Here is a 15,674-nt window from a genome sequence, read left to right on the forward strand (position 1 = left end):
TGTAACCCTTCAGTCAAACTGCTGCCTCAGCCCAGAGAGCAGAGCAGGAGGTGATGATGACCACACTGTCTGATCTGGAGTCAGTCTCACTCTGATTGATCCACAGTCCTGCTTCTTCTTGAGCGCAGCCATTTATTTTGTGTGTGTAGTGTTTATTTAATAAACACTAATGTGTAAAAGTTACTGCATGTGTTTTTTTAATTTTTTAATTTGTGTTTCTTTTTAAATTTTTGACTGTCAGACAGACTAGTGAGGACTAGTCAGACCGATGCGTTGCGAACTGATGAAGCCCTTGGATAAGAGGTGAAACGTCTTCCTAGACAAATACGTACATGTCCAGTTGCTTTCAATTCAATTTGTTGCCCAGAAAAAAAATATGCTCAGTGCAGTGAATCACACAGGTTTTAGTTGATGAAAAAGACAAGACACTGTGAGTTGTCTTGATAAAGTCCACTGAGTCAGCCAGTCTGATCTTCTGAATCTTCGGGGTATAGTGGCTGTAAATGTTGTGGTGACCTAGTGGATCGTTAAATATGCAGCTGTGGAGGATCAAAGAACAACAGTGGTTGTGTGAGGACATTAAGTTTCTGGGGAAAAAAACTTTAAAATCACTGCTTAAAGATAACAACATCCTTTCTATTTTCTGCCCAACTACAGGAACCTTCTAGGATCTTCCAGGTCTAGGAGTTCCACTAATCCTGTTATATTTCATTCTGTGGATCTCAGCCGATTTATATCGATCTTCATTTGAAAGATCCAATATCGATTCATAAAATCCTTTAAAATAGATCGATCTTTTAAATGTTTCCTCTGTTAGAGCTGCTCATTAATGCCACTGCTTTTGGGTCGAGTTTTAATGTAAAATTAGTATTTTAATACTGCAAAAGATTAGAGAGTTCCATTTTTGTACAATTTGCAGCATTAGTTCTGTGAAAATCTCTTTCATAACCAAGCAAAATTGGTATTAAAACAAAGGAGAAGGGGGTCGGTCACTGCTCCCAGATCACTGACCACAGTAGAAGACTGTACAATCATCACCACATACCAGTTAAAGTAGTTTGTCCTGTGATCCAGCAGGAGGCGCTCTGAACTTCACTATCAGCTTCATCTGTGACAAGACAAGAGAAGAAAAGATAAACTTCAGGTTGCTCCAAAATACAGTCACTTCAAAACAAGAGACAAAGCAACAGAAACAATGTAAAATGAAAAATACAAGACAACAAATACAACATGTATGAGCTGTAGAAACAGCTTTTTTTGATTTGCTTTTTGCTTTTTTACCCTTTTATCTAACGTCTTCATCTACCTTTTATTTGATATATTTATGGAGTTTTTGACATAACTTGTCAACAGTTTTAAAATCATTTTAACTTATTTTAATAAAAATCTAACATTCATTAGTCATACTGAGCAGACAGGCTGGCCCGTAGCCAAGGGGGATCGGAGGGTTCGTTCGAACTGAAAGTTAAAAGCCGAACCCGGTCTGACCCGCGGGTGTTGGAACCCGGACCCTGAATTAAATTTTAAAAAAGAGAGAGAGAAGCCGAGTAGGAGCGCGACCTGACCGAATTCATTTCTACATATTTTTGGACTGAACTGACGCGTCCGGTCTGTGAGAACTCAAATCTAAGTCCAAAAGGCCCATGCACACCTGGTAGCCCAAAAGAACAGCCAGGCAGCCCAGTCCAGAGAGCAGAGGAGAGGGAGACAGCAACAGGTGTGTGTGTGTGCATGTGCATGTGTGCGTGTGTTATACCTGCAACCTCCAAATGGGAATGGGAGCCTCCTTTCATTTATTAATATCTGACAGTAGCTACAGCCATCATACAGATGAGAACAGGGCAGAAGTGGTGGTGGTGTGGTCTTAAAGAGGCTCATGGTGAAGCAGAGGAAACTGGCCTTGAAAGGCTGGACCAGGTCAAAAGATTGAAAGAAAAAAAAGTTTTGTTTTTTCTCACCAGCCACAGCTCCCCACTAGACCAGTGTCATACAGTCCAGCCATTCTTGCCATTACAAAGATAGAAACCTCAGTCAGTAGCCTACCATTTTTTTTTATCTGAAGTGAATGTTGTCCATTATATTCTTCTCAGAGTACACCAGAATGCTTCATTTACCTCTTAAAATCATAAAAAAATGTTCCCCCCAGACCCCCCCCCCTACAGGGTTTTACTTTATCATCATTTTCAGTTTGCAGGTACCTATGTGTTTGTGTGTGTGTGTGTGTGTGTGTGTGTGTGTGTGTGGGAGAGAGAGGGAGAGAGGGAGAGAGAGATACATTTAACTACATTAAACATTATTATGATTATTGTTATGAAAAAGCTAAGACTTTATTTTTTGCGGGGGGGAACCCCCCCCCCCCTCCACAAGGCTGGCTACGGGCCTGACAGGGCATAAACTCCAGTAACCTACATTAATGTAACAACAGCAACATGAAGCCATCCAGCATCCCGGGCAAACAACTTTGTCGCAGTTTTTTGTTGTTGTTGTTTTTTAGCTACTTCCACCCCAAAAATCTTTATTGAAACAAATTTGAACAACACTGCAATACTGACATAAAATGAACAAGCATAGCCTATATGTAGTAAAGAATAATATTATTATAATTAATTAATTATAATTCAAACTTTATTTGCTTGTCTGGTATCTATGATGTTAGTTCCTTTTGGTGCAATATTTAGGACGTGCAATAGTTATAGACCTTGAAACTTTGTCCGTGCTGACCTTCTCTTCTGTTATAACTATTTTTTATGGTTCCATGTGACATGTGTTTTATGTTATGATTTTTAGCTATATAGCACTGCTATATAAGACACATTTCCTGCAAAGGACAATAAAGTTTATCCTGATCCTGAAACTTTGCTGATTAAATCTCAAAAAAAGATAATGCTGGGGACCTGAACTTAATGTCCCTTTTTATTTGTAAATGATTGATGGGGACAAAGTATTCACCATCCATCTAATTACCTTGCTGTTGAAGCAGGAAACAACACAACAACGATTCACTTCCAGTCATCTTACTCTGCAGAATTGAGGAGCTCGTGGTTGACTGCCACTCTGACCAAGATTATGTTTATAGTGGAATTACTTAATTAACAATATGATGCTAAAGGAATTCATCACCCCAGTGTATTTACTTCTTACATAACTCTTAGATAACTGTACTTTGTGTCTGTTGAAACAGTAGTGTTGTTTTCTGAGAAGCCAGACTGTCTAACTTTGTCACTTTCAAGGTTGGAATAAAAAGTACAACTGTCTTTGACCTGCAGAGGCTGAGTGTTTCCTCGTGTCACTGAAAGATATCTCACGAACATCTGATGTCTTTCAAAGCAGATATTCAAGCAGATATTTGAAACGTTTTCCAGATGTCTGGAAAGTAGCTGTGTTTACCTTCAAAAAGCATGGATCATACTGTCAGTACCAAAATTGTAAATGTAGTATTGAAAAGAATCAAAATCATATATGGTACTGAAGGAGGAAATGTGTCAACTTTTGTTTCATTTATTTCATGAAATATTTCTAGTACAGTGCAACATTACAGGATACAGCATTCTCCCATATGTCATGACCTAAACAAGGTGGTTTTCGGACCTTCTGCTCCTTTTTACTGTCTTATTGTTGTTGATTGTGTGTATGTCTTTTTTTTTATCTTCATTGATGTTTTTAAACCACATGGAGGTTTGCATTTTAAATTTCTTTTATACCTTGGTATGAATGACAATAAAAGGAATTCAATTCTCTTCACACAATGACACATGGGCATGTGATCAGTATTGAACCAATAACTTGATGAGTTCTGTATAACCAAGGGGATTGGTGATTTTTAAAAAAACATCCTGGTAGAGAATAGCTTCAGACATACTGATTTTTTAATCTCTAGTTTAACTTGTTGGACTTCACTGATGTTTTTCATAAATCATGTGTTTATTTCATTAGTCTGTAGTGCCACTGAGTTATTCAATAATTCAGATTCTTATAGTTTATACAATGTTTGCCTTACAGTAATATAGTACACAAACCTCTGTGTCATTGTTTAATAACCCTAACTGTTATTTTTAAGACTCTTTGATACAATGTCTGAGCTCTTGAATATTTTGTTCTGAGTGGCATATGATGGCATAGACAAAAGGTCTGAATCCTTCACACAACAGCACCATCTGTTAGACTCATGTCAGCTTTTAAAAGAGAGTGTAGTTCAAAGTGTGATCCTGTCTCAACTCAGTCATCTATTGGAACTGGGAGAACTTGTTTCAGATGAAGTCAGTGGGCAAACAGACTGAAAATGAGTGAAATCAAGGTAACATTGTCTGATTATAATTGGGATATAGATATAATCTAGAAATATGCAAAAAAAACAACAACTAATTACCAGTATCTGACATATTTGTCTCTAACGATAGTTACTGTACATTAGTGCTGCACGATTAATTGAATCGCAATCGCGATGTCACGCTGTGCTATTATGTAATCGCACAAAAGAGTGCGATTGGCGATTTAAAGTACATAAATGTGCGGCCGCGTGAGCCTGTAAACGGGACTATCCCTCCTGTAGTGTGTGGAGCGGAGCCGCTAATGTGTGCAGCATAACAGACTCCATCGGTAGTCATGTGACCAGCAGGTCTGATCACGTGACTACCCCTATCCCTAAAAGAAAAGCAGATGTGTAAAATCAGCCGATATAGAATTGAAGCTTCAAAGATACAAGGGCAGATTTTAAGCCACCCATTATTTGTGATAATTCAGTCATAATGTGAAAAGCCCTACAAAGTCCTGTTGTTTCATTTTCTTAGATTCAGACTTGTAACAGTTTTACCTGGTGGCCCTCGTCATGTGTCTCATTATGGTCTGTTTCATGTCGTCCTCCCTGACTCCTCTGGTTCCTTCTTCAGACCCATGGTGTCACTGAAGACAACAGGGAAGAAGTTTTTAATAACAACGCTGCCATCTACTGGTTCAGTAATTTACACAACGACTCTGGAGTATTTAAACTATTTTCTAGGATGTAAACACACTCACTTTAGTCCAGACTTGTTGGACCAAAGCAATGTTGCTCCAGGCTTCATCTATAAAACTGCTGTGATGTTGGTGTTTGACCTTCAGACAACTGGAGCAGAGGAGGAGGAGGAAGACGGTTTTACCTGAAGATCAATCTGTACTTTAGATGGTCAATGTTGTGATTATTGATAATTTATCCCCTCAGATCAAGTCCAGCAGTGCCAGTGAACAGATAACATGCTGTTTGTGCCTGTGGCCTCAAGGTGGCACTGTAACCCTTCAGTCAAACTGCTGCCTCAGCCCAGAGAGCAGAGCAGGAGGTGATGATGACCACACTGTCTGATCTGGAGTCAGTCTCACTCTAGTTGATCCACCGTCCTGCTTCTTCTTGAGTGCAGCCATTTATTTAATAAAAACTAATATTTAACAGTTATTGCATGTGATTTTTTCTTTTCTTGGTGGAGTCATGGGTTGGTTAGGATTAGTCTGGATTATGTGTTTTATTTTACAAACTGCAAATCAAGTTAGGGTTAGCACCTTCCATACACACAGTGCAGCTCAGTGCTTTATCATTCAGCTGCAGAAACAAAAACACAGGTTTAGCACCAAACACAAAGAGAGGAGATGAATGTTGGATGATGAATGGTCACTCGCTGCTCCCAGATCACTGACCTCCATTCTGTGTCATAAACTGTAATCTGTCTTGTCTGTAACAGCATCTCTGTCCCGTCTGTCCGTCCTGGGTGATGATCCCTCCTCTGTTGCTCACCCTGAGCTTTCTCCTGGTTTTCCCTGTTAAAAGGGTTTTCCATGGAGTTTTTCCTCAGTGGATGTGAGGGTCTAAGGACAGAGGATGTTGTTATTATGGGATGTAAAGCCTTTTGAGACAAACTGTTTGTAAAAACGGGCTATACGAGAAAAAAGAAGACTGTGCAATCATCACCACATACCAGTTAAAGTAGTTTGTCTTGTATTCCAGCAGGGGGCGCTCTGAACTTCACTATCAGCTTCACCTGTGACAAGACAAGAGAAGAAAAGATAAACTTCATGTTGCTCCAAAATACAGTAATATAACTTAAAACAAGAGACAAAGCAACAGAAACAATGTAAAATGAAAATATAAGACAACAAATACAACATGTATGAGCTGTAGAAACACAAATTTCATTTGAAAAAAGTTTTGTGTTGATTTGCTTTTCTTTTTACCCTTTTATCTAACGTCTTCATCTACCTTTTATTAAATATATTTATGGAGTTTTTTTTGTTTTTTTTTTACATAACTTTGCAACAGTTTTAAAATAATTTTAACTTATTTTAATACAAGTCTAACATCCATTGGTCAGTCTGAGCAGACAGGGCACAAACCCCAGTAACCTACATTAATATAACAACAGCAACATGTGTAATAACCTTATGATGACCGGGTGGTGTATATCTGGACGCCGTAACTTCAGGCTCTGGTTTAACAACAGCAGGCTTTATTGTTGACTCACATGACACTGCATACAGCCTAGTCTGCCTTCATGTTCATGTTACTAACCTAGACTTCCGGCCGCACACACTTCACTCTGCTCCAGCCTCATCACACTAGTATAAGTGCGCGGCACTATATACTACATCCCTCTTTCTTAACATGAAAGCTATACTTCAGCACTGCAGAATGTAACTGACAACTATGACTTAACTTGTATCAACACTGTAATCTTACAGCTTGCACAATTACTTATAAACACAGACTCATGAACTTACTGTTCACTGGAATTACAAATTATATTTCAGTTTCTGTCCCTAATACCAACATGGCCCTGACTACGCAGCAGCATAAGAACACATTACCTTTACTGTGCTAAGAACAGAATAACTTGTTCACAATGTTCAAACATTACATTTCAAATACTTCTGATTACAACGTATCATCCACATTCTTGTCTTTTCTTTTCCTGTTTTTTTTTTTTTTTTTTTTTTTAATACAACAGAACAGAACATCTCAAAATCTGTCATCATGACTGTCCACCATACTTCACTGATGTGCCACAATGAAGTCTTTGAACCTCTCAGGTGGTCGAACAATACGACCACTCTTGGTCTGAACAGGTTTGGGTGTGGATGGCAGAATATCAGTGTTCACTACTGTATCCGCGCCAGGTGTGCTGGTGTGCTCATCATCCAGCATGTCTGATTGTGAGTCCGTCTGGGTGATGAGTGGTGTTTTCCTCAGATGGCGCCTGTTGCGTCTGTATTTCTGTCCAGAAGATGTCACTATGTCGTAGGAGCGTGGTTCCTCTCTTTGTGTAGTGACAACAGCCGGACGCCAACCATGCGTCGTTTCCATGTGAACAGTGCTACCTGGTTGCAACACTGGAAGAGTCTTTGTTCCTCTGTTATAGTACTGTTGTTGCTTCTTGTGTAGAAGTTGAAGAGTCGAGTGTGCATCCTGTGGAACAGCTGGTTGCAGAATCGCGCTGGAACTCGGCAAAGTGCTTCTGAGGACTCTGCCCATGAGCAGTTGTGCTGGGGAATACTGCAAACCTGTCACAGGAGTGTTTCTCAAGGTGAGGAGTGCAAGATGAGGGTCAGTGTTTGTCAGTTGAGCTTTCTTTAGCATGTGTTTCACTGTCTTTACTGTTCTCTCGGCGAGTCCATTAGATTGTGCATAGCCTGGACTGGAGTGAGTGATCTTTATGCCCCATAATGATGCAAAGTTTCTCATTTCCTGACTTGCAAATGGAACATGGTCACACACAATCTCTTTTGGTATTCCAAATCTGGAAAACACTGCTTTCATCTTGTTGATGACCGTGTGTGATGATTTGTCCTTAATGTTCAGAACCTCAGGATATTTTGAGAGGTAGTCCACTATCAACAGGAATGACTGACCTTTAATTTCAAAGATGTCTGCGCCAACTTTGAGCCAAGGGATCTCAGGGATGTCGTGGGGAATCAGCGGCTCTTTCTGGTTTCTGGGCTGAAACTGTTGGCAAGTTCCACAGGCTTCGACCATTTGTTCTATTTCTCTTGTCATCCCTGGCCAGTAAAAGTGCTTTCTGGCCAGTGCTTTGGTCCGCTGCATCCCTTGATGTGCTACGTGTAGCTTCTGTAGCATTTCTTCCCTCATTGTGCCTGGAAGTATAATCCTGTCCCCTGCAAACATCACTCCTTCTCTCACTGCCACTGTGTGTCTGATTGGCCAGTACTTTATCAGGCGCACATTTAACTGTTTCCTGTGTCGTGGCCAGCCGTGTCTGTGTGTGTCTTGTAATAGCTGTAGTGTCTCATCTTTCTGTGTTTCATTCTTAAGTCTCTCAAGAGTCTCAGTGCTAAGGGTCTCTGTAGGCTCCAAAACATAAACAACCTTCTCATCAGTGATGTCATCTGCTGATGTGTGTTGTTCTTGTGTGACTGCTCGTGAGAGCGTGTCTGCGATCAGGAGTTCTTTACCTGGTGTGTAGATGACATTTAAATCATACCGCTGAAGCTGAAGTAGCATCCGCTGCAATCTGGAGGGAGCTGCTCCAAGCGGCTTTCTGAGGATGTTTTCCAGTGGCTTGTGATCTGACTGAACATCGACTCTCACACCATACACATACTGATGAAACTTCCTGACAGAGAAGACAATGGCCAAAAGTTCTTTTTCAATTTGTGCATAGTTCTTTTCCGTCTCTGTCAATGCTCTCGAGGCATATGCTATTGGGCGGCCCTCTTGTAAAAGACACGCCCCCAAACCATCCTTGGATGCATCAGCCTGTATGACGAGTTGTTTCCCCGGATCAAAGAACCTGAGCACAGGTGCATTTATGAGAGCATCCTTGAGTTTCCTCACTGCCTCATCATGCTCATGGTGCCATTGCCACACACTGTCTTTTCGCAGCAATTGTCTCAGTGATGCTGTGATCGTGGCTTCGCTGGGGATATATTGTGCTAGGTATTTTGTCATTCCCAGCATTCTCTGCAGCCCTGCTTTATCAGTGGGTGGGGGCATCTCAGCGATGGCTTTGACTTTTGAGCTGTCAGCTTTGACACCCTCTGCGGTGACCACGTGCCCCATGTAGTTCACACTGCTGACCTTGTACTGTAGTTTTTCTCTGTTGAATTTGACGTTGGCCTCTTTTGCTCGAGCCATCACCTTCTGCAGTATCTCGTCATGCTCCTTCTCTGTGGAGGCAGCGATGATCATGTCGTCAGCTATGATGTAAACACCTTGAATGTCTCCAAAAGTCTCACAGTTGCGTTGCTGGAAAACCTCGCTTGCAGACCTGATCCCAAATGGCAGACGCTTGAACCGGTATCTCCCCCATGGAGTGTTGAATGTGCAGAGCAGAGATGACTCCTTATCTAGCTTTATTTGCCAGTAGCCATCCTTTTCATCTAGCACAGTGAAAATCTTTTTACCAGCAAGTCTGCTCAGGACCTCATCTGTTGTAGGTATGGAGTAATGTTGTCTCAGAATGGCTTTATTTAGATCGCTGGGATCCAAACAAACTCGTAGTTTCTTTTTATCCTTTTTTTCCGTTATAACCAAGCTGTTCACCCATGGCGTTGGTTCTGTCACTTTTGCTATCACATCAGCCTGTAGTAGGTCTTCAAGAGTAGTTTTAAGTCTGTCAGTTACAGCCAGGGGTATTTTCCTGCATCCATGAATGACTGGCGTGACAGTGGGGTCTGTGTGGATGTGATAGTCACCAGCAAACTCACCTAGTCCTTCAAAAACTGTAGGGTGTTGAGCAATCAGCTCCTCTTTCGTTGTTGGACTGCTCACGTCCACTGTGTCCATGTCCATCCTCTTAACCAGACACAGGACTTCACACGCCTCCTTCCCCAAGATAGGTACAGAAGAGTGCCTGGATACAAAGAATGTTAGATTTGCTTGGGCCTTAGGTGTGGAGCATTTGAGTGTAAGTGTGCCTTCTGGCTTTAGTTTCATCCCTCCATATGCTACCAACACCGTCTTTGTCGGCTCAAGCTGCAGACATGTTCTTGTGTTATGCCTAGCTTTTCTTTTCATGGACATGAAAATCTTCAGTGGCAGGACGTTGGCCTGTGCACCGGTGTCCAACTTGAACTCAACAGTCACATTGTTCACACATATCTTTGAGTACCAGGACTTTTCTTCTTTTGAGTCCAGCTGATTAATGTCTACCGTGCCCATAAACAGTGTATCAATTCCAGGATCCAACTCATGCACTTTTTTGTTTACTTGTGTTTTGTTTGATCTACACACCTTTGCGTAGTGGTTTAGCTTACCACATTTGTTGCAGGTTGCTCCATATGCTGGACACTGCTGCGGCTGGTGCGATTTTCCACATTTAGAGCACGTGTTCTTTTGGCCGTTGCTTTGAGAATATTGAGGAGACTGTTTCCGTCCTTTACTCCACTGTTGACTGTCTTTTTGTCTTTGTTTGTGTACAGCATGTACAGCTCTCTCGTGGTTAGCTGCACCCATGGCTTGAATTTGAGCCTTGGCAGTCTCAGTAGCACGACATGTGTCTATGGCCTTTTCCAATGTGAGATTTGGTTCTCTTAAAAGTCTCTCTTTGAGTCGTTGGTCATACATGCTGAACACGATCTTGTCTCTAATCATGTCATTTTCATGAGATCCAAATTCACAGTCTTTGCTCTTTTGTCTGAGCTCAATCACATATTTCTCTATTGTGATGGATTCTGCCATTGGGTGGGCCCAAAACTGATATCTTTCAAAAACTGTATTTTTCTTAGGCAAACAATAGGATCTGAAAGCATCTATGATGTCTTCTACTGTTGCTTTATCATCCTGTGAGATATCAAATGTATTGTACACGTCGAGAGCCTCTTCTCCCAGTGCGTGCAGCAGTATGGCTACTTGGACCTTCTCATCCTTACCATCTGCGCCACTCGCGGTCATGTAGATTTGGAAGCGCTGTTCCCATCGTCTCCAGTTCTCTCCCAAGTTGCCCGTCAGCACCAGAGGTGATGGCAATCTGAACTGATCCATGCCGAGCCGCGATAACTCCCCCGCCGATGTCCGCCGTAGCTTAGCTTCTGTTAGCTTTAGCACCGTGGCTAGCGGTAGCTCCGACGGTCGTCAGCTTCGGCAGAAAGATGAACCGGACCCACTTCTGACACCATGTAATAACCTTATGATGACCGGGTGGTGTATATCTGGACGCCGTAACTTCAGGCTCTGGTTTAACAACAGCAGGCTTTATTGTTGACTCACATGACACTGCATACAGCCTAGTCTGCCTTCATGTTCATGTTACTAACCTAGACTTCCGGCCGCACACACTTCACTCTGCTCCAGCCTCATCACACTAGTATAAGTGCGCGGCACTATATACTACAACATGAAGCCATCCAGCATCCCGGGCAAACAACTTTGTCGCAATTTTTTGTTGTTGTTGTTTTTTAGCTACTTCCACCCCCAAAAATCTTTATTGAAACACATTTGAACAACACTGCAATACTGACATAAAATGAACAAGCATAAGAGTTCATCAGAATAATATTATTACAATTAAATATAATATTGAAATGTAAAAATGAAAAAGGCATAGGGGGATTTTGATGCACGCGCACGCACACACACACACACACACACACACACCTTGTTCAAACTTTATTTGCTTGTCTGGTATCTATCATGTTAGTTCCTTTTGGTGCAATATTTAGGATGTGCAATAATTGTAGACCTTGAAACTTTGTCCATGCTGACCTTCTCTTCTGTTATAACTATTTTTTATGGTTCCATGTGACATATGCTTTATGTTATGATTTTGTTTGCAACTTAGCTATATAGATAGCACTGCTATATAAGACACATTTCCTGCAAAGGACAATAAAGTTTATCCTGATCCTGAAACTTTGCTGTATAAGCCTCAATAAAAAGATAATGCTGGGGACCTGAAGTTAATGTCCCTTTTTAGTGGTAAATGATTGATGGGGACAAAGTATTTACCATCTTTCTACCTTGCTGTTGAAGCAGGAAACAACACAACAACGATTCACTTCCAGTCATCTTACTCTGCAGAATTGAGGAGCTCATGGTTGACTGCCACTCTGACCAAGATCATGTTTACAGTGGAATGACTTAATTAGGGCCACGGGCAATCGCACCGGGCACTGGTCCCAACAGCTATGAAATAGCTGCAGGGACCAGTGCCCGGGCAAAGCCCGGAAATGAAATTAAATATGAATATGAAATTATATATCAAAATGTGCGTCCTGATCGGGATCAGTGTGCTATTACTTTTCTCAACAGTGTACGAATTTTTCGCGACGTAGGTCGCGAAAAATTAGCAAAATTTTTGCATTGAAGTCAATGGGACGGGCGAAAAAAAAAGAGTGAAAAAGACCAATCATCGGAGTTTAACAAATGTCTACTGCTCAGGCATACTTTCACCTAGAGACACCATTTAAACTTTAAACAGTAGACACAAGTCTTGTGTATTGTCGTATTACTCCACGTTTTGATAGGTCATATAATTTTTGATCAATCCCTGATCAATGACCATGATCATTTTTGGAGAAATTATGAGATTATAATGGGTGTGTATTGCACGGAATGTTCGTGTCAGAGTGCGTGACATCATCGGTTAGAGTGGGAGAGAGTGAAGAAACATTCTGTATTTTTTCTCTTTCCAAACTCCAAACGGCCACAATTAACACTCTACACACATAATTTCCGCCACGTTTGTAGACGAGCTCATCCTTGATCTCTTAATCTGCTCAAAATATCAGAGAGACTTACAGAATTTAAACTCTGAGCCTCTAAGTGCGGCCACGTCTGTCTCTGCTCCTCATTGAGTCCAATACAAATATTTTCTGAGAGAAGCAGAACGGCCTGATGTTTTAAAACTGCCAGCGTCGCCAAAATATTTACTGTAGAAACACCAAATCGTACCAAAATTTTCAGGAAGTCCTTAGAGCAACGTTGATCTGTGTTTTGTTCTGATAGGAGTTACCGTTTTCTCACCCTAAGCCTAAATGTGAGACCGGTGCAGAGGCAGAAAATGGCTCTTTTTCTCCACGTTTCTGTCTGTCTCAGCCTGCGGGGGCCCCTATCGCCGTGGTAACCTCTTTGATCCTCAGGCCAGAGCTCGTTAACTTCATAAACAATCCACCTGGCGCTCGTTTAAATGTTTATAAACACAGACACAGCTAAATCAGACTGACACAGGATGCAGCTACTAACTAACTATGTGTCAAGTCAGTCACACACACACACAGACTCTAGAGCCAGCTTCATGTGATTACAGTCACACACACACACACACACACACACACACACAAACTGTAGTGGCAAACGTAGATTTTAATTCCTAAGCCACTCGATTTATTAGCAGTAGGCTGGTACAGCCGGCTCGACTCGTATGTTACTGTCTTGTGTTCCTTAACTACTCACAAACCACCGGAAAGTCAGGTTGTAGTTTTGTTGTTTTATTTCTCGTTGCAGAATCCAGGTATTTCCATTAATACACAGCATTCCAAGCTTCTCCTGGTTTTCACAACGGTCCACAACATCTTAAAGTAACGGTAACATCTGAAAGTGACGGTCAAAAAACCTTTTTTCCCTGTACCTATTACCACTCTGCTAATCCACTTCTTGTACTTTTTACAAGTTCTTCAAAACAAAACACAATGCGCATGTGCAGCGCCTCACGCAGTATGCATGAGCAGCGCCTACTTCAGGTGCTGTGGTAAATTTGACCTCTATGCAATAAAAGGCAATAATGTATAACACAACTAAAACTAATATAAAACACGCTGGAAACTACAGTAAAACTCTAAACTTTCTTTAACATAATATTGGCTCCTACACAAACACACACACACCTTCATGTGATTAAAACACAGTTAACGTGCAACAGAATTTAAACTTAAACCATGATTTAATCTGGTTTTAAAGTTAAACCTTGTTGGTGTCAAATGCGTCAAATGCCTCTCGTGGGAGCAGCTGATAGAGTCCCCCCCAGCTGAAAGCAGCCCACCCCACCAGCCAGAGGGTCCAGGACCATAGGGACTGCAGTGGAGGAAGGCTGCCTTAACACCCTGCACAATGGCACCCAGTACACAGAAGTTAGACAGGACCAGTCAGTAGGCTTGGGCGGTATCCACATTTTGATACCGTCAAACTTACTCCACATTGTACCACGGTATACGGTATTACCGTGACTAATTAAAAATGATGACGTAAGTGGCATTACCAAACATTGGCTTGTGTATTCACCATTCAGAAACTGAATACTAGGGCTAAACATTAGCAGACCAAAATCTCATTGGTCGATTGGTCGCAGGAAAAAAACAAAAACATTTGGAGCCCTGTCTTGTCAAAATTAAGTCAAAATCAATATGACCGAACTGTATATGAAAGGCTATAGGGCTTTTATTTTGAAGGGCCAGATACAGGAAGTCATGACACGCACTCGCTGTATTTTTTTTAAAGTGTTTAAAAGTAGGCTAAAACATATTAAACTAACTCAAAATTCAACCACACGTAAGTGCTACTGGACATATAATTAATTTTAGACATTAAATTACTTTTATTTAATATTTAATCCTTATCTCCTGTATAAGTGCATTGCATTTTTTCATGACGGTATTGAAACTGATACCGTTGCTATTTTTAAATACCTGCAGTATACGGTATTACTGTAATACCGCCCAAGCCTACCAGTCAGCCCATCACCTGGTCCGTTCAACAAATCAGTTTATGCTACTGTGATTTATGTAGCCTAGTTGAATACTACAGTAATCATCATAGTGTATTGGCAGGAAAGACCATTTAAATCTGTATCAAATATCGATTAATGAATTAATCGATAATTTGCATGTTGGTCTTGGTTAAGTACCACCTTGAAAAAAAACCAATGTTTTGTTGCTTAAGCTATTCAGTCATTCAATGGTATACTAAAGTGAAAAAAATGCTTCTCACTGTTCTCAGGTCAAATATTTATATGCGATTAAAATGCAATTAATTGTGATTAATTAATTACAAAGCCTCTAATTAATTAGATTAATGGTTTTAATTGAGTCCTGGCCCTATTACACAAGATAAACACACACACACACACACACACACACAGTTAACCTAATGTGGTTACAGCTCCTCCATATCAGTGCTTATAGAAAGATGATCATGTGTCTGTCTGATCAGCTCTGTCTTGACCTTAAGATCGTGGGTTTGATTCCCATGTTGACAGAGATGGCAAAATCGGCAGTAGCCGTGGCCCATTCAAAATTTCCCGAGAGGAAATTTTCTAGTTAACAATATGATGCTAAAGGAATTCACCACCCCAGTGTATTTACTTCTTACATAATTGTTAATAAATGTTTTCTGAGAAGCCAGACTGTCTAACTTTGTCACTTTCAAGGTTGGAATAAAAAGTACAACTGTCTTTGACCTGCAGAGGCTGAGTGTTTCCTGGTGTCACTGAAAGATATCTCACGAACATCTGTCTTTCAAAGCAGATATTCAAGCAGATATTTGAAACGTTTTCCAGATGTCTGGAGCATCTCTTAAAGTAGCTGTGTTTACCTTCAAAAAGCATGGACCAATTGTAAATGTAGTATTGAAAAGAATCAAAATCATATAAGACAAAAAGAGGACCACGAGGGGTTGAAGATAATTGGTTGGTTGGTTTACTTTATTAATCCCTCTGAAGGGAAATGGATTGTCACTGTACGTGTAACATCCAACACACAATACT

The 15,674-nt window shown here is 40.9% G+C and overlaps 1 long non-coding RNA gene across 1 annotated transcript in view; it reads right to left on the minus strand.

Annotated features, from left to right (window-relative positions):
- Nucleotides 1-5,944: 5,944 nt before the first annotated feature.
- LOC146960052 (uncharacterized) overlaps nucleotides 5,945-15,674 on the minus strand; it is a 77,671-nt gene continuing 67,941 nt past the window's right edge. Inside the window, exon 3 of the long non-coding RNA XR_015035533.1 lies at nucleotides 5,945-6,005. This is a non-coding gene — a long non-coding RNA (uncharacterized LOC146960052). The remainder of the gene's footprint in view (nucleotides 6,006-15,674) is intronic.

Source organism: Trachurus japonicus, unplaced genomic scaffold (genome assembly GCF_045865225.1).
Source record: "Trachurus japonicus isolate A0001 unplaced genomic scaffold, Traja_1.0 AP030749.1".
Classification (NCBI taxonomy): Eukaryota; Metazoa; Chordata; class Actinopteri; order Carangiformes; family Carangidae; genus Trachurus; species Trachurus japonicus.